Source organism: Pseudophryne corroboree, chromosome 4 (assembly GCF_028390025.1).
Source record: "Pseudophryne corroboree isolate aPseCor3 chromosome 4, aPseCor3.hap2, whole genome shotgun sequence".
NCBI lineage: Eukaryota > Metazoa > Chordata > Amphibia > Anura > Myobatrachidae > Pseudophryne > Pseudophryne corroboree.
Genome location: NC_086447.1, coordinates 62,611,759 through 62,629,256, shown reverse-complemented (window position 1 = coordinate 62,629,256; position 17,498 = coordinate 62,611,759). Strand labels below are relative to the sequence as shown.

At 38.0% G+C, this 17,498-nt stretch overlaps 24 non-coding genes across 24 annotated transcripts; all 24 read right to left on the bottom strand.

The window, feature by feature from the left end:
- Positions 1 to 894: 894 nt before the first annotated feature.
- TRNAA-UGC (transfer RNA alanine (anticodon UGC)) lies at positions 895 to 966 on the bottom strand. The gene has a single exon. It is a non-coding gene; the product is annotated as a tRNA-Ala (tRNA).
- A 356-nt stretch (positions 967 to 1,322) lies between these two features.
- Positions 1,323 to 1,394, bottom strand: TRNAA-UGC (transfer RNA alanine (anticodon UGC)). Its single transcript has one exon. It is a non-coding gene; the product is annotated as a tRNA-Ala (tRNA).
- Positions 1,395 to 2,269: 875 nt separating this feature from the next.
- Positions 2,270 to 2,341, bottom strand: TRNAA-UGC (transfer RNA alanine (anticodon UGC)). Its single transcript has one exon. It is a non-coding gene; the product is annotated as a tRNA-Ala (tRNA).
- A 355-nt stretch (positions 2,342 to 2,696) lies between these two features.
- TRNAA-UGC (transfer RNA alanine (anticodon UGC)) lies at positions 2,697 to 2,768 on the bottom strand. Its single transcript has one exon. It is a non-coding gene; the product is annotated as a tRNA-Ala (tRNA).
- Positions 2,769 to 3,643: 875 nt separating this feature from the next.
- Positions 3,644 to 3,715, bottom strand: TRNAA-UGC (transfer RNA alanine (anticodon UGC)). The gene has a single exon. It is a non-coding gene; the product is annotated as a tRNA-Ala (tRNA).
- A 355-nt stretch (positions 3,716 to 4,070) lies between these two features.
- Positions 4,071 to 4,142, bottom strand: TRNAA-UGC (transfer RNA alanine (anticodon UGC)). The gene has a single exon. It is a non-coding gene; the product is annotated as a tRNA-Ala (tRNA).
- An 875-nt stretch (positions 4,143 to 5,017) lies between these two features.
- On the bottom strand, positions 5,018 to 5,089 carry TRNAA-UGC (transfer RNA alanine (anticodon UGC)). The gene has a single exon. It is a non-coding gene; the product is annotated as a tRNA-Ala (tRNA).
- Positions 5,090 to 5,444: 355 nt separating this feature from the next.
- Positions 5,445 to 5,516, bottom strand: TRNAA-UGC (transfer RNA alanine (anticodon UGC)). The gene has a single exon. It is a non-coding gene; the product is annotated as a tRNA-Ala (tRNA).
- An 875-nt stretch (positions 5,517 to 6,391) lies between these two features.
- Positions 6,392 to 6,463, bottom strand: TRNAA-UGC (transfer RNA alanine (anticodon UGC)). Its single transcript has one exon. It is a non-coding gene; the product is annotated as a tRNA-Ala (tRNA).
- Positions 6,464 to 6,818: 355 nt separating this feature from the next.
- Positions 6,819 to 6,890, bottom strand: TRNAA-UGC (transfer RNA alanine (anticodon UGC)). Its single transcript has one exon. It is a non-coding gene; the product is annotated as a tRNA-Ala (tRNA).
- Positions 6,891 to 7,765: 875 nt separating this feature from the next.
- Positions 7,766 to 7,837, bottom strand: TRNAA-UGC (transfer RNA alanine (anticodon UGC)). The gene has a single exon. It is a non-coding gene; the product is annotated as a tRNA-Ala (tRNA).
- A 355-nt stretch (positions 7,838 to 8,192) lies between these two features.
- TRNAA-UGC (transfer RNA alanine (anticodon UGC)) lies at positions 8,193 to 8,264 on the bottom strand. The gene has a single exon. It is a non-coding gene; the product is annotated as a tRNA-Ala (tRNA).
- Positions 8,265 to 9,139: 875 nt separating this feature from the next.
- TRNAA-UGC (transfer RNA alanine (anticodon UGC)) lies at positions 9,140 to 9,211 on the bottom strand. The gene has a single exon. It is a non-coding gene; the product is annotated as a tRNA-Ala (tRNA).
- Positions 9,212 to 9,566: 355 nt separating this feature from the next.
- Positions 9,567 to 9,638, bottom strand: TRNAA-UGC (transfer RNA alanine (anticodon UGC)). Its single transcript has one exon. It is a non-coding gene; the product is annotated as a tRNA-Ala (tRNA).
- An 875-nt stretch (positions 9,639 to 10,513) lies between these two features.
- On the bottom strand, positions 10,514 to 10,585 carry TRNAA-UGC (transfer RNA alanine (anticodon UGC)). Its single transcript has one exon. It is a non-coding gene; the product is annotated as a tRNA-Ala (tRNA).
- Positions 10,586 to 10,939: 354 nt separating this feature from the next.
- Positions 10,940 to 11,011, bottom strand: TRNAA-UGC (transfer RNA alanine (anticodon UGC)). The gene has a single exon. It is a non-coding gene; the product is annotated as a tRNA-Ala (tRNA).
- An 875-nt stretch (positions 11,012 to 11,886) lies between these two features.
- TRNAA-UGC (transfer RNA alanine (anticodon UGC)) lies at positions 11,887 to 11,958 on the bottom strand. The gene has a single exon. It is a non-coding gene; the product is annotated as a tRNA-Ala (tRNA).
- A 355-nt stretch (positions 11,959 to 12,313) lies between these two features.
- TRNAA-UGC (transfer RNA alanine (anticodon UGC)) lies at positions 12,314 to 12,385 on the bottom strand. Its single transcript has one exon. It is a non-coding gene; the product is annotated as a tRNA-Ala (tRNA).
- Positions 12,386 to 13,260: 875 nt separating this feature from the next.
- Positions 13,261 to 13,332, bottom strand: TRNAA-UGC (transfer RNA alanine (anticodon UGC)). Its single transcript has one exon. It is a non-coding gene; the product is annotated as a tRNA-Ala (tRNA).
- Positions 13,333 to 14,207: 875 nt separating this feature from the next.
- TRNAA-UGC (transfer RNA alanine (anticodon UGC)) lies at positions 14,208 to 14,279 on the bottom strand. Its single transcript has one exon. It is a non-coding gene; the product is annotated as a tRNA-Ala (tRNA).
- Positions 14,280 to 14,634: 355 nt separating this feature from the next.
- On the bottom strand, positions 14,635 to 14,707 carry TRNAA-UGC (transfer RNA alanine (anticodon UGC)). Its single transcript has one exon. It is a non-coding gene; the product is annotated as a tRNA-Ala (tRNA).
- An 875-nt stretch (positions 14,708 to 15,582) lies between these two features.
- On the bottom strand, positions 15,583 to 15,654 carry TRNAA-UGC (transfer RNA alanine (anticodon UGC)). Its single transcript has one exon. It is a non-coding gene; the product is annotated as a tRNA-Ala (tRNA).
- A 355-nt stretch (positions 15,655 to 16,009) lies between these two features.
- On the bottom strand, positions 16,010 to 16,081 carry TRNAA-UGC (transfer RNA alanine (anticodon UGC)). The gene has a single exon. It is a non-coding gene; the product is annotated as a tRNA-Ala (tRNA).
- An 875-nt stretch (positions 16,082 to 16,956) lies between these two features.
- TRNAA-UGC (transfer RNA alanine (anticodon UGC)) lies at positions 16,957 to 17,028 on the bottom strand. The gene has a single exon. It is a non-coding gene; the product is annotated as a tRNA-Ala (tRNA).
- Between the last annotated feature and the right edge of the window lie 470 nt (positions 17,029 to 17,498).

Below are 17,498 nucleotides of genomic sequence, written 5' to 3'. Positions count from 1 at the left end.
AAATTAAAACTCTGTTTCATAATTACCATATACTTGACATCAGTGTTTGGAGAATGTCAGTAGGTATGATATGGTAACTGCTGGTTAAATAAGGAAACACAGTATCCACAGAATATAATCTACCACTGAGCTACATCACATTTAATACGCAAAAGACGTCATTTCCGGCGGGACGAGCCGGGGCGATGCGGCGCACTGGAAAGCCACAGGTGTCAGGAGTAATAGGATGATCAGTACGGGTATAAAACAGCCACATAGCCTTATAGGCTCAATCCATAAAACTTGAAAAAGGTCAAAAGCATATGACCGAAACGCGTTGTTAATTGGATTGAAAACTGGACCAAGGAGCGGTGACCACCTGGTAAAGAACCCAGAAGCTGATTCATGCCCCATGCGGTGGTGCCGGGCTATATCAGCACCGGACCAGCATTGCTTTCCTAAGCTAGCCCACCGCAGGGCCACCAAAGGGTGAGATTTGCCACCAGCACATTGCACCAGCACTTTAACCGAGTCACTGTCTCCTAGTTCCAGCTGCACACACTATGTATTGTATTGTGTAAAAAATTCTTAATCTGCATTTTTATTATTTCTTGTTCATGCATGTCCATATGTTTCAATAAAATGTACTGTATTTTTTAACCACTTGGGTTTTAATTGATATATTCCCTAAATAATACAAGGGATACATCTTACGGACATAGCGCCATTAGATGCTGCACACTTTTGTCTATCCATAAAGTATTCAGGGATTTTGTGTTTGTCCCTCCCGGTGCAGCAATTAAGGCTGCTTAATCTGTTTTTATTGCGCAACCACTGTTAATGTACACCCACTGTTTTGTGTCTCTTCTGAAGAGGTTACATACAGATAAGTAAGAATCTATATTTTGCAAAACATGGAGATGCCGGGGATTGAACCCAGGGCCTCATACATGCAAAGCATGTGCTCTACCACTGAGCTACATCCCCTCTGACTTGGTGTGTTTTGATACCGAGCGATTGCTGTTCTGCATAGTACTCAAGTTCTACTACTTCCACTGTTCTAAGGTTAAACTCAGAGCACGGAGCAAAGATAACAATTATACCTTGCTGTATAGATTTCAAGGATACTGTAGGTATCATATGATAACTTTTATTTCAATGAGGAAACACAGATTCTGGGGAATATAATCTACCACTGAGCAACATCACATTTTATAGACTGGTCAATAATTTTTCATAGTTTGATTGAAACTTTTCCAATTTCTCTAGAGTTTTTTTTTAATGCATTTGTTGATCTGGAGAGGTTACATAGAGTTAAGAAAGAATCTACATTTTGCAAAACATGGAGATGCCAGGGATTGAACCCGGGGCCTCAAACATGCAAAGCATGCGCTCTACCACTGAGCTACATCCCCTGTGAAAAAGTATGGCACTCATTCGATTGCAGCTTTGCATTGTACTTAAGTTCTACTATTTTCTAGTGTTCTAAGGGTCATCTCCGAGTATATAGCAATAAAAACCATTAGACTTTGCCAGAGTTCAAGGACACCATAATTTCCACAGCTGATGAGGATGCAAGTAGATGATCATTCCACACTTTAAATTGCTGTTAGACTTCTTCACCGGAGTCTGGGTTTTCATCAGAATCCCCTACCTTATGTAATGAATGGCATGGATATTGATCAAGTATTGCCAAGTAGAGGACAGTCTTACATTCTGTTTTATCAGCAGTGTCAGAACTTGGAAGAAGGGCACATAGGATGCAGGCTATGACTGCCTCCTGGGCATTGCTGACTAAGGCTTCACCAGGTATTTTGTACAGAGTTGATATGTGTTTATCTTTTCATGCATTGATTGATCACTAATTACTTGACATTCAAGCCCAAATCCATCCTCCATAGGTTCACAATGTGTTTAAAGATGTCTGTCCTTCTTAATCAATTAGTTTTGCTGTATCGTGTGATTTGTTCTTTTATGAAACTACTGCTTTTATAGTACATTTCCCAGTGAAATTAAAACTCTGTTTCATAATTACCATATACTTGACATCAGTGTTTGGAGAATGTCAGTAGGTATGATATGGTAACTGCTGGTTAAATAAGGAAACACAGTATCCACAGAATATAATCTACCACTGAGCTACATCACATTTAATAGAATGATCAATTATTTTTTATAATTGGTGTTAATTCTTGCCCATTACTGTAGAGTGCATTAATGCATTTGTTGGTCTTGGGCTCTTCTGAAGAGGTTACATACAGATAAGTAAGAATCTATATTTTTCAAAACATGGAGATGCCTGGGATTGAACCCGGGGCCTCATACATGCAAAGCATGCGCTCTACCACTGAGCTACATCCCCTCTGAGTTGGTGTGTTTTGATACCGAGCGATTGCTGTTCTGCATAGTACTCAAGTTCTACTACTTCCACTGTTCTAAGGTTAAACTCAGAGCACAGAGCAAAGATAACAATTATACCTTGCTGTATAGATTTCAAGGATACTGTAGGTATCATATGATAACTTTTATTTCAATGAGGAAACACAGATTCTGGGGAATATAATTTTCCACTGAGCAACATCACATTTTATAGACTGGTCAATAATTTTTCATAGTTTGATTGAAACTTTTCCAATTTCTCTAGAGTTTTTTTTAATGCATTTGTTGATCTGGAGAGGTTACATAGAGTTAAGAAAGAATCTACATTTTGCAAAACATGGAGATGCCGGGGATTGAACCCGGGGCCTCATACATGCACAGCATGCGCTCTACCACTGAGCTAAATCCCCTGTGAAAAAGTGTGGCACTCATTTGATTGCAGCTATGCATTGTACTTAAGTTCTACTATTTTCTAGTGTTCTAAGGGTCATCTCCGAGTATAAAGCAATAAAAACCATTACACTTTGCCAGAGTTCAAGGACACCATAATTTCCACATCTGATGAAGATGCAAGTAGATGATCATTCCACACTTTAAATTGCTGTTAGACTTCTTCACCGGAGTCTGGGTTATCATCAGAATCCCCTACCTTATGTAATGAATGGCATGGATATTGATCAAGTATTGCCAAGTAGAGGACAGTCTTACATTCTGTTTTATCAGCAGTGTCAGAACTTGGAAGAAGGGCACATAGTATGCAGGCTATGACTGCCTCCTTGGCATTGCTGACTAAGGCTTCACCAGGTATTTTGTACAGAGTTGATATGTGTTTATCTTTTCATGCATTGATTGATCACTAATTACTTGACATTCAAGCCCAAATCCATCCTCCATAGGTTCACAATGTGTTTAAAGATGTCTGTCCTTCTTAATCAATTAGTTTTGCTGTATCGTGTGATTTGTTCTTTTATGAAACTACTGCTTTTATAGTACATTTCCCAGTGAAATTAAAACTCTGTATCATAATTACCATATACTTGACATCAGTGTTTGGAGAATGTCAGTAGGTATGATATGGTAACTGCTGGTTAAATAAGGAAACACAGTATCCACAGAATATAATCTACCACTGAGCTACATCACATTTAATAGAATGATCAATTATTTTTTATAATTGGTGTTAATTCTTGCCCATTACTGTAGAGTGCATTCATGCATTTGTTGGTCTTGGGCTCTTCTGAAGATGTTACATACACATAAGTAAGAATCTATATTTTTCAAAACATGAAGATGCCGGGTATTGAACCCGGGGCCTCATACATGCAAAGCATGCGCTCTACCACTGAGCTACATCCCCTCTGAGTTGGTGTGTCTTGATACCGAGCGATTGCTGTTCTGCATAGTACTCAAGTTCTACTACTTCCACTGTTCTAAGGTTAAACTCAGAGCACAGAGCAAAGATAACAATTATACCTTGCTGTATAGATTTCAAGGATACTGTAGGTATCATATGATAACTTTTATTTCAATGAGGAAACACAGATTCTGGGGAATATAATCTACCACTGAGCAACATCACATTTTATAGACTGGTCAATAATTTTTCATAGTTTGATTGAAACTTTTCCAATTTCTCTAGAGTTTTTTTTAATGCATTTGTTGATCTGGAGAGGTTACATAGAGTTAAGAAAAAATCTACATTTTGCAAAACATGGAGATGCCGGGGATTGAACCCGGGGCCTCATACATGCAAAGCATGCGCTCTACCACTGAGCTACATCCCCTGTGAAAAAGTATGGCACTCATTCGATTGCAGCTTTGCATTGTACTTAAGTTCTACTATTTTCTAGTGTTCTAAGGGTCATCTCCGAGTATATAGCAATAAAAACCATTAGACTTTGCCAGAGTTCAAGGACACCATAATTTCCACAGCTGATGAGGATGCAAGTAGATGATCATTCCACACTTTAAATTGCTGTTAGACTTCTTCACCGGAGTCTGGGTTATCATCAGAATCCCCTACCTTATGTAATGAATGGCATGGATATTGATCAAGTATTGCCAAGTAGAGGACAGTCTTACATTCTGTTTTATCAGCAGTGTCAGAACTTGGAAGAAGGGCACATAGGATGCAGGCTATGACTGCCTCCTGGGCATTGCTGACTAAGGCTTCACCAGGTATTTTGTACAGAGTTGATATGTGTTTATCTTTTCATGCATTGATTGATCACTAATTACTTGACATTCAAGCCCAAATCCATCCTCCATAGGTTCACAATGTGTTTAAAGATGTCTGTCCTTCTTAATCAATTAGTTTTGCTGTATCGTGTGATTTGTTCTTTTATGAAACTACTGCTTTTATAGTACATTTCCCAGTGAAATTAAAACTCTGTTTCATAATTACCATATACTTGACATCAGTGTTTGGAGAATGTCAGTAGGTATGATATGGTAACTGCTGGTTAAATAAGGAAACACAGTATCCACAGAATATAATCTACCACTGAGCTACATCACATTTAATAGAATGATCAATTATTTTTAATAATTGGTGTTAATTCTTGCCCATTACTGTAGAGTGCATTAATGCATTTGTTGGTCTTGGGCTCTTCTGAAGAGGTTACATACACATAAGTAAGAATCTATATTTTTCAAAACATGGAGATGCCTGGGATTGAACCCGGGGCCTCATACATGCACAGCATGCGCTCTACCACTGAGCTACATCCCCTCTGAGTTGGTGTGTTTTGATACCGAGCGATTGCTGTTCTGCATAGTACTCAAGTTCTACTACTTCCACTGTTCTAAGGTTAAACTCAGAGCACAGAGCAAAGATAACAATTATACCTTGCTGTATAGATTTCAAGGATACTGTAGGTATCATATGATAACTTTTATTTCAATGAGGAAACACAGATTCTGGGGAATATAATTTTCCACTGAGCAACATCACATTTTATAGACTGGTCAATAATTTTTCATAGTTTGATTGAAACTTTTCCAATTTCTCTAGAGTTTTTTTTAATGCATTTGTTGATCTGGAGAGGTTACATAGAGTTAAGAAAGAAACTACATTTTGCAAAACATGGAGATGCCGGGGATTGAACCCGGGGCCTCATACATGCACAGCATGCGCTCTACCACTGAGCTACATCCCCTGTGAAAAAGTGTGGCACTCATTTGATTGCAGCTATGCATTGTACTTAAGTTCTACTATTTTCTAGTGTTCTAAGGGTCATCTCCGAGTATAAAGCAATAAAAACCATTACACTTTGCCAGAGTTCAAGGACACCATAATTTCCACATCTGATGAAGATGCAAGTAGATGATCATTCCACACTTTAAATTGCTGTTAGACTTTTTCACCGGAGTCTGGGTTATCATCAGAATCCCCTACCTTATGTAATGAATGGCATGGTTATAGATCAAGTATTGCCAAGTAGAGGACAGTCTTACATCCTGTTTTATAAGCAGTGTCAGAACTTGGAAGAAGGGCACATAGTATGCAGGCTATGACTGCCTCCTTGGCATTGCTGACTAAGGCTTCACCAGGTATTTTGTACAGAGTTGATATGTGTTTATCTTTTCATGCATTGATTGATCACTAATTACTTGACATTCAAGCCCAAATCCATCCTCCATAGGTTCACAATGTGTTTAAAGATGTCTGTCCTTCTTAATCAATTAGTTTTGCTGTATCGTGTGATTTGTTCTTTTATGAAACTACTGCTTTTATAGTACATTTCCCAGTGAAATTAAAACTCTGTATCATAATTACCATATACTTGACATCAGTGTTTGGAGAATGTCAGTAGGTATGATATGGTAACTGCTGGTTAAATAAGGAAACACAGTATCCACAGAATATAATCTACCACTGAGCTACATCACATTTAATAGAATGATCAATTATTTTTTATAATTGGTGTTAATTCTTGCCCATTACTGTAGAGTGCATTCATGCATTTGTTGGTCTTGGGCTCTTCTGAAGATGTTACATACACATAAGTAAGAATCTATATTTTTCAAAACATGAAGATGCCGGGTATTGAACCCGGGGCCTCATACATGCAAAGCATGCGCTCTACCACTGAGCTACATCCCCTCTGAGTTGGTGTGTCTTGATACCGAGCGATTGCTGTTCTGCATAGTACTCAAGTTCTACTACTTCCACTGTTCTAAGGTTAAACTCAGAGCACAGAGCAAAGATAACAATTATACCTTGCTGTATAGATTTCAAGGATACTGTAGGTATCATATGATAACTTTTATTTCAATGAGGAAACACAGATTCTGGGGAATATAATCTACCACTGAGCAACATCACATTTTATAGACTGGTCAATAATTTTTCATAGTTTGATTGAAACTTTTCCAATTTCTCTAGAGTTTTTTTTAATGCATTTGTTGATCTGGAGAGGTTACATAGAGTTAAGAAAAAATCTACATTTTGCAAAACATGGAGATGCCGGGGATTGAACCCGGGGCCTCATACATGCAAAGCATGCGCTCTACCACTGAGCTACATCCCCTGTGAAAAAGTATGGCACTCATTCGATTGCAGCTTTGCATTGTACTTAAGTTCTACTATTTTCTAGTGTTCTAAGGGTCATCTCCGAGTATATAGCAATAAAAACCATTAGACTTTGCCAGAGTTCAAGGACACCATAATTTCCACAGCTGATGAGGATGCAAGTAGATGATCATTCCACACTTTAAATTGCTGTTAGACTTCTTCACCGGAGTCTGGGTTATCATCAGAATCCCCTACCTTATGTAATGAATGGCATGGATATTGATCAAGTATTGCCAAGTAGAGGACAGTCTTACATTCTGTTTTATCAGCAGTGTCAGAACTTGGAAGAAGGGCACATAGGATGCAGGCTATGACTGCCTCCTGGGCATTGCTGACTAAGGCTTCACCAGGTATTTTGTACAGAGTTGATATGTGTTTATCTTTTCATGCATTGATTGATCACTAATTACTTGACATTCAAGCCCAAATCCATCCTCCATAGGTTCACAATGTGTTTAAAGATGTCTGTCCTTCTTAATCAATTAGTTTTGCTGTATCGTGTGATTTGTTCTTTTATGAAACTACTGCTTTTATAGTACATTTCCCAGTGAAATTAAAACTCTGTTTCATAATTACCATATACTTGACATCAGTGTTTGGAGAATGTCAGTAGGTATGATATGGTAACTGCTGGTTAAATAAGGAAACACAGTATCCACAGAATATAATCTACCACTGAGCTACATCACATTTAATAGAATGATCAATTATTTTTAATAATTGGTGTTAATTCTTGCCCATTACTGTAGAGTGCATTAATGCATTTGTTGGTCTTGGGCTCTTCTGAAGAGGTTACATACACATAAGTAAGAATCTATATTTTTCAAAACATGGAGATGCCTGGGATTGAACCCGGGGCCTCATACATGCAAAGCATGCGCTCTACCACTGAGCTACATCCCCTCTGAGTTGGTGTGTTTTGATACCGAGCGATTGCTGTTCTGCATAGTACTCAAGTTCTACTACTTCCACTGTTCTAAGGTTAAACTCAGAGCACAGAGCAAAGATAACAATTATACCTTGCTGTATAGATTTCAAGGATACTGTAGGTATCATATGATAACTTTTATTTCAATGAGGAAACACAGATTCTGGGGAATATAATTTTCCACTGAGCAACATCACATTTTATAGACTGGTCAATAATTTTTCATAGTTTGATTGAAACTTTTCCAATTTCTCTAGAGTTTTTTTTAATGCATTTGTTGATCTGGAGAGGTTACATAGAGTTAAGAAAGAAACTACATTTTGCAAAACATGGAGATGCCGGGGATTGAACCCGGGGCCTCATACATGCACAGCATGCGCTCTACCACTGAGCTACATCCCCTGTGAAAAAGTGTGGCACTCATTTGATTGCAGCTATGCATTGTACTTAAGTTCTACTATTTTCTAGTGTTCTAAGGGTCATCTCCGAGTATAAAGCAATAAAAACCATTACACTTTGCCAGAGTTCAAGGACACCATAATTTCCACATCTGATGAAGATGCAAGTAGATGATCATTCCACACTTTAAATTGCTGTTAGACTTTTTCACCGGAGTCTGGGTTATCATCAGAATCCCCTACCTTATGTAATGAATGGCATGGCTATAGATCAAGTATTGCCAAGTAGAGGACAGTCTTACATTCTGTTTTATAAGCAGTGTCAGAACTTGGAAGAAGGGCACATAGTATGCAGGCTATGACTGCCTCCTTGGCATTGCTGACTAAGGCTTCACCAGGTATTTTGTACAGAGTTGATATGTGTTTATCTTTTCATGCATTGATTGATCACTAATTACTTGACATTCAAGCCCAAATCCATCCTCCATAGGTTCACAATGTGTTTAAAGATGTCTGTCTTTCTTAATCAATTAGTTTTGCTGTATCGTGTGATTTGTTCTTTTATGAAACTACTGCTTTTATAGTACATTTCCCAGTGAAATTAAAACTCTGTATCATAATTACCATATACTTGACATCAGTGTTTGGAGAATGTCAGTAGGTATGATATGGTAACTGCTGGTTAAATAAGGAAACACAGTATCCACAGAATATAATCTACCACTGAGCTACATCACATTTAATAGAATGATCAATTATTTTTTATAATTGGTGTTAATTCTTGCCCATTACTGTAGAGTGCATTCATGCATTTGTTGGTCTTGGGCTCTTCTGAAGAGGTTACATACACATAAGTAAGAATCTATATTTTTCAAAACATGAAGATGCCAGGTATTGAACCCGGGGCCTCATACATGCAAAGCATGCGCTCTACCACTGATCTACATCCCCTCTGAGTTGGTGTGTTTTGATACCGAGCGATTGCTGTTCTGCATAGTACTCAAGTTCTACTACTTCCACTGTTCTAAGGTTAAACTCAGAGCACGGAGCAAAGATAACAATTATACCTTGCTGTATAGATTTCAAGGATACTGTAGGTATCATATGATAACTTTTATTTCAATGAGGAAACACAGATTCTGGGGAATATAATCTACCACTGAGCAACATCACATTTTATAGACTGGTCAATAATTTTTCATAGTTTGATTGAAATTTTTCCAATTTCTCTAGAGTTTTTTTTAATGCATTTGTTGATCTGGAGAGGTTACATAGAGTTAAGAAAGAATCTACATTTTGCAAAACATGGAGATGCCGGGGATTGAACCCAGGGCCTCATACATGCAAAGCATGCGCTCTACCACTGAGCTACATCCCCTGTGAAAAATTATGGCACTCATTCGATTGCAGCTTTGCATTGTACTTAAGTTCTACTATTTTCTAGTGTTCTAAGGGTCATCTCCGAGTATATAGCAATAAAAACCATTAGACTTTGCCAGAGTTCAAGGACACCATCATTTCCACAGCTGATGAGGATGCAAGTAGATGATCATTCCACACTTTAAATTGCTGTTAGACTTCTTCACCGGAGTCTGGGTTTTCATCAGAATCCCCTACCTTATGTAATGAATGGCATGGATATTGATCAAGTATTGCCAAGTAGAGGACAGTTTTACATTCTGTTTTATCAGCAGTGTCAGAACTTGGAAGAAGGGCACATAGGATGCAGGCTATGACTGCCTCCTGGGCATTGCTGACTAAGGCTTCACCAGGTATTTTGTACAGAGTTGATATGTGTTTATCTTTTCATGCATTGATTGATCACTAATTACTTGACATTCAAGCCCAAATCCATCCTCCATAGGTTCACAATGTGTTTAAAGATGTCTGTCCTTCTTAATCAATTAGTTTTGCTGTATCGTGTGATTTGTTCTTTTATGAAACTACTGCTTTTATAGTACATTTCCCAGTGAAATTAAAACTCTGTTTCATAATTACCATATACTTGACATCAGTGTTTGGAGAATGTCAGTAGGTATGATATGGTAACTGCTGGTTAAATAAGGAAACACAGTATCCACAGAATATAATCTACCACTGAGCTACATCACATTTAATAGAATGATCAATTATTTTTTATAATTGGTGTTTATTCTTGCCCATTACTGTAGAGTGCATTCATGCAATTGTTGGTCTTGGGCTCTTCTGAAGAGGTTACATACAGATAAGTAAGAATCTATATTTTGCAAAACATGGAGATGCCGGGGATTGAACCCGGGGCCTCATACATGCAAAGCATGTGCTCTACCACTGAGCTACATCCCCTCTGACTTGGTGTGTTTTGATACCGAGCGATTGCTGTTCTGCATAGTACTCAAGTTCTACTACTTCCACTGTTCTAAGGTTAAACTCAGAGCACGGAGCAAAGATAACAATTATACCTTGCTGTATAGATTTCAAGGATACTGTAGGTATCATATGATAACTTTTATTTCAATGAGGAAACACAGATTCTGGGGAATATAATCTACCACTGAGCAACATCACATTTTACAGACTGGTCAATAATTTTTCATAGTTTGATTGAAACTTTTCCAATTTCTCTAGAGTTTTTTTAATGCATTTGTTGATCTGGAGAGGTTACATAGAGTTAAGAAAGAATCTACATTTTGCAAAACATGGAGATGCCGGGGATTGAACCCGGGGCCTCATACATGCAAAGCATGCGCTCTACCACTGAGCTACATCCCCTGTAAAAAAGTGTGGCACTCATTCGATTGCAGCTTTGCATTGTACTTAAGTTCTACTATTTTCTAGTGTTCTAAGGGTCATCTCCGAGTATATAGCAATAAAAACCATTAGACTTTGCCAGAGTTCAAGGACACCATAATTTCCACAGCTGATGAGGATGCAAGTAGATGATCATTCCACACTTTAAATTGCTGTTAGACTTTTTCACCGGAGTCTGGGTTATCATCAGAATCCCCTACCTTATGTAATGAATGGCATGGATATTGATCAAGTATTGCCAAGTAGAGGACAGTCTTACATTCTGTTTTATCAGCAGTGTCAGAACTTGGAAGAAGGGCACATAGGATGCAGGCTATGACTGCCTCCTGGGCATTGCTGACTAAGGCTTCACCAGGTATTTTGTACAGAGTTGATATGTGTTTATCTTTTCATGCATTGATTGATCACTAATTACTTGACATTCAAGCCCAAATCCATCCTCCATAGGTTCACAATGTGTTTAAAGATGTCTGTCCTTCTTAATCAATTAGTTTTGCTGTATCGTGTGATTTGTTCTTTTATGAAACTACTGCTTTTATAGTACATTTCCCAGTGAAATTAAAACTCTGTTTCATAATTACCATATACTTGACATCAGTGTTTGGAGAATGTCAGTAGGTATGATATGGTAACTGCTGGTTAAATAAGGAAACACAGTATCCACAGAATATAATCTACCACTGAGCTACATCACATTTAATAGAATGATCAATTATTTTTTATAATTGGTGTTAATTCTTGCCCATTACTGTAGAGTGCATTAATGCATTTGTTGGTCTTGGGCTCTTCTGAAGAGGTTACATACACATAAGTAAGAATCTATATTTTTCAAAACATGGAGATGCCTGGGATTGAACCCGGAGCCTCATACATGCAAAGCATGCGCTCTACCACTGAGCTACATCCCCTCTGAGTTGGTGTGTTTTGATACCGAGCGATTGCTGTTCTGCATAGTACTCAAGTTCTACTACTTCCACTGTTCTAAGGTTAAACTCAGAGCACAGAGCAAAGATAACAATTATACCTTGCTGTATAGATTTCAAGGATACTGTAGGTATCATATGATAACTTTTATTTCAATGAGGAAACACAGATTCTGGGGAATATAATTTTCCACTGAGCAACATCACATTTTATAGACTGGTCAATAATTTTTCATAGTTTGATTGAAACTTTTCCAATTTCTCTAGAGTTTTTTTTAATGCATTTGTTGATCTGGAGAGGTTACATAGAGTTAAGAAAGAATCTACATTTTGCAAAACATGGAGATGCCGGGGATTGAACCCGGGGCCTCATACATGCACAGCATGCGCTCTACCACTGAGCTACATCCCCTGTGAAAAAGTGTGGCACTCATTTGATTGCAGCTATGCATTGTACTTAAGTTCTACTATTTTCTAGTGTTCTAAGGGTCATCTCCGAGTATAAAGCAATAAAAACCATTACACTTTGCCAGAGTTCAAGGACACCATAATTTCCACAGCTGATGAAGATGCAAGTAGATGATCATTCCACACTTTAAATTGCTGTTAGACTTCTTCACCGGAGTCTGGGTTTTCATCAGAATCCCCTACCTTATGTAATGAATGGCATGGATATTGATCAAGTATTGCCAAGTAGAGGACAGTCTTACATTCTGTTTTATCAGCAGTGTCAGAACTTGGAAGAAGGGCACATAGTATGCAGGCTATGACTGCCTCCTGGGCATTGCTGACTAAGGCTTCACCAGGTATTTTGTACAGAGTTGATATGTGTTTATCTTTTCATGCATTGATTGATCACTAATTACTTGACATTCAAGCCCAAATCCATCCTCCATAGGTTCACAATGTGTTTAAAGATGTCTGTCCTTCTTAATCAATTAGTTTTGCTGTATCGTGTGATTTGTTCTTTTATGAAACTACTGCTTTTATAGTACATTTCCCAGTGAAATTAAAACTCTGTATCATAATTACCATATACTTGACATCAGTGTTTGGAGAATGTCAGTAGGTATGATATGGTAACTGCTGGTTAAATAAGGAAACACAGTATCCACAGAATATAATCTACCACTGAGCTACATCACATTTAATAGAATGATCAATTATTTTTTATAATTGGTGTTTATTCTTGCCCATTACTGTAGAGTGCATTCATGCATTTGTTGGTCTTGGGCTCTTCTGAAGAGGTTACATACAGATAAGTAAGAATCTATATTTTGCAAAACATGGAGATGCCGGGGATTGAACCCGGGGCCTCATACATGCAAAGCATGCGCTCTACCACTGAGCTACATCCCCTGTGAAAAAGTGTGGCACTCATTTGATTGCAGCTCTGCATTGTACTTAAGTTCTACTATTTTCTAGTGTTCTAAGGGTCATCTCCGAGTATAAAGCAATAAAAACCATTACACTTTGCCAGAGTTCAAGGACACCATAATTTCCACAGCTGATGAAGATGCAAGTAGATGATCATTCCACACTTTAAATTGCTGTTAGACTTCTTCACCGGAGTCTGGGTTTTCATCAGAATCCCCTACCTTATGTAATGAATGGCATGGATATTGATCAAGTATTGCCAAGTAGAGGACAGTCTTACATTCTGTTTTATCAGCAGTGTCAGAACTTGGAAGAAGGGCACATAGGATGCAGGCTATGACTGCCTCCTGGGCATTGCTGACTAAGGCTTCACCAGGTATTTTGTACAGAGTTGATATGTGTTTATCTTTTCATGCATTGATTGATCACTAATTACTTGACATTCAAGCCCAAATCCATCCTCCATAGGTTCACAATGTGTTTAAAGATGTATGTCCTTCTTAATCAATTAGTTTTGCTGTATCGTGTGATTTGTTCTTTTATGAAACTACTGCTTTTATAGTACATTTCCCAGTGAAATTAAAACTCTGTTTCATAATTACCATATACTTGACATCAGTGTTTGGAGAATGTCAGTAGGTATGATATGGTAACTGCTGGTTAAATAAGGAAACACAGTATCCACAGAATATAATCTACCACTGAGCTACATCACATTTAATAGAATGATCAATTATTTTTTATAATTGGTGGTAATTCTTGCCCATTACTGTAGAGTGCATTCATGCATTTGTTGGTCTTGGGCTCTTCTGAAGAGGTTACATACAGATAAGTAAGAATCTATATTTTGCAAAACATGGAGATGCCGGGGATTGAACCCGGGGCCTCATACATGCAAAGCATGTGCTCTACCACTGAGCTACATCCCCTCTGACTTGGTGTGTGTTGATACCGAGCGATTGCTGTTCTGCATAGTACTCAAGTTCTACTACTTCCACTGTTCTAAGGTTAAACTCAGAGCATGGAGCAAAGATAACAATTATACCTTGCTGTATAGATTTCAAGGATACTGTAGGTATCATATGATAACTTTTATTTCAATGAGGAAACACAGATTCTGGGGAATATAATCTACCACTGAGCAACATCACATTTTATAGACTGGTCAATAATTTTTCATAGTTTGATTGAAACTTTTCCAATTTCTCTAGAGTTTTTTTTAATGCATTTGTTGATCTGGAGAGGTTACATAGAGTTAAGAAAGAATCTACATTTTGCAAAACATGGAGATGCCGGGTATTGAACCCCGGGGCCTCATACATGCACAGCATGCGCTCTACCACTGAGCTACATCCCCTGTGAAAAAGTGTGGCACTCATTTGATTGCAGCTATGCATTGTACTTAAGTTCTACTATTTTCTAGTGTTCTAAGGGTCATCTCCGAGTATAAAGCAATAAAAACCATTACACTTTGCCAGAGTTCAAGGACACCATAATTTCCACATCTGATGAAGATGCAAGTAGATGATCATTCCACACTTTAAATTGCTGTTAGACTTCTTCACCGGAGTCTGGGTTATCATCAGAATCCCCTACCTTATGTAATGAATGGCATGGATATTGATCAAGTATTGCCAAGTAGAGGACAGTCTTACATTCTGTTTTATCAGCAGTGTCAGAACTTGGAAGAAGGGCACATAGGATGCAGGCTATGACTGCCTCCTGGGCATTGCTGACTAAGGCTTCACCAGGTATTTTGTACAGAGTTGATATGTGTTTATCTTTTCATGCATTGATTGATCACTAATTACTTGACATTCAAGCCCAAATCCATCCTCCATAGGTTCACAATGTGTTTAAAGATGTCTGTCCTTCTTAATCAATTAGTTTTGCTGTATCGTGTGATTTGTTCTTTTATGAAACTACTGCTTTTATAGTACATTTCCCAGTGAAATTAAAACTCTGTTTCATAATTACCATATACTTGACATCAGTGTTTGGAGAATGTCAGTAGGTATGATATGGTAACTGCTGGTTAAATAAGGAAACACAGTATCCACAGAATATAATCTACCACTGAGCTACATCACATTTAATAGAATGATCAATTATTTTTTATAATTGGTGTTAATTCTTGCCCATTACTGTAGAGTGCATTAATGCATTTGTTGGTCTTGGGCTCTTCTGAAGAGGTTACATACACATAAGTAAGAATCTATATTTTTCAAAACATGGAGATGCCTGGGATTGAACCCGGAGCCTCATACATGCAAAGCATGCGCTCTACCACTGAGCTACATCCCCTCTGAGTTGGTGTGTTTTGATACCGAGCGATTGCTGTTCTGCATAGTACTCAAGTTCTACTACTTCCACTGTTCTAAGGTTAAACTCAGAGCACAGAGCAAAGATAACAATTATACCTTGCTGTATAGATTTCAAGGATACTGTAGGTATCATATGATAACTTTTATTTCAATGAGGAAACACAGATTCTGGGGAATATAATTTTCCACTGAGCAACATCACATTTTATAGACTGGTCAATAATTTTTCATAGTTTGATTGAAACTTTTCCAATTTCTCTAGAGTTTTTTTTAATGCATTTGTTGATCTGGAGAGGTTACATAGAGTTAAGAAAGAATCTACATTTTGCAAAACATGGAGATGCCGGGGATTGAACCCGGGGCCTCATACATGCACAGCATGCGCTCTACCACTGAGCTACATCCCCTGTGAAAAAGTGTGGCACTCATTTGATTGCAGCTATGCATTGTACTTAAGTTCTACTATTTTCTAGTGTTCTAAGGGTCATCTCCGAGTATAAAGCAATAAAAACCATTACACTTTGCCAGAGTTCAAGGACACCATAATTTCCACAGCTGATGAAGATGCAAGTAGATGATCATTCCACACTTTAAATTGCTGTTAGACTTCTTCACCGGAGTCTGGGTTTTCATCAGAATCCCCTACCTTATGTAATGAATGGCATGGATATTGATCAAGTATTGCCAAGTAGAGGACAGTCTTACATTCTGTTTTATCAGCAGTGTCAGAACTTGGAAGAAGGGCACATAGTATGCAGGCTATGACTGCCTCCTGGGCATTGCTGACTAAGGCTTCACCAGGTATTTTGTACAGAGTTGATATGTGTTTATCTTTTCATGCATTGATTGATCACTAATTACTTGACATTCAAGCCCAAATCCATCCTCCATAGGTTCACAATGTGTTTAAAGATGTCTGTCCTTCTTAATCAATTAGTTTTGCTGTATCGTGTGATTTGTTCTTTTATGAAACTACTGCTTTTATAGTACATTTCCCAGTGAAATTAAAACTCTGTATCATAATTACCATATACTTGACATCAGTGTTTGGAGAATGTCAGTAGGTATGATATGGTAACTGCTGGTTAAATAAGGAAACACAGTATCCACAGAATATAATCTACCACTGAGCTACATCACATTTAATAGAATGATCAATTATTTTTTATAATTGGTGTTTATTCTTGCCCATTACTGTAGAGTGCATTCATGCATTTGTTGGTCTTGGGCTCTTCTGAAGAGGTTACATACAGATAAGTAAGAATCTATATTTTGCAAAACATGGAGATGCCGGGGATTGAACCCGGGGCCTCATACATGCAAAGCATGCGCTCTACCACTGAGCTACATCCCCTGTGAAAAAGTGTGGCACTCATTTGATTGCAGCTATGCATTGTACTTAAGTTCTACTATTTTCTAGTGTTCTAAGGGTCATCTCCGAGTATAAAGCAATAAAAACCATTACACTTTGCCAGAGTTCAAGGACACCATAATTTCCACAGCTGATGAAGATGCAAGTAGATGATCATTCCACACTTTAAATTGCTGTTAGACTTCTTCACCGGAGTCTGGGTTTTCATCAGAATCCCCTACCTTATGTAATGAATGGCATGGATATTGATCAAGTATTGCCAAGTAGAGGACAGTCTTACATTCTGTTTTATCAGCAGTGTCAGAACTTGGAAGAAGGGCACATAGGATGCAGGCTATGACTGCCTCCTGGGCATTGCTGACTAAGGCTTCACCAGGTATTTTGTACAGAGTTGATATGTGTTTATCTTTTCATGCATTGATTGATCACTAATTACTTGACATTCAAGCCCA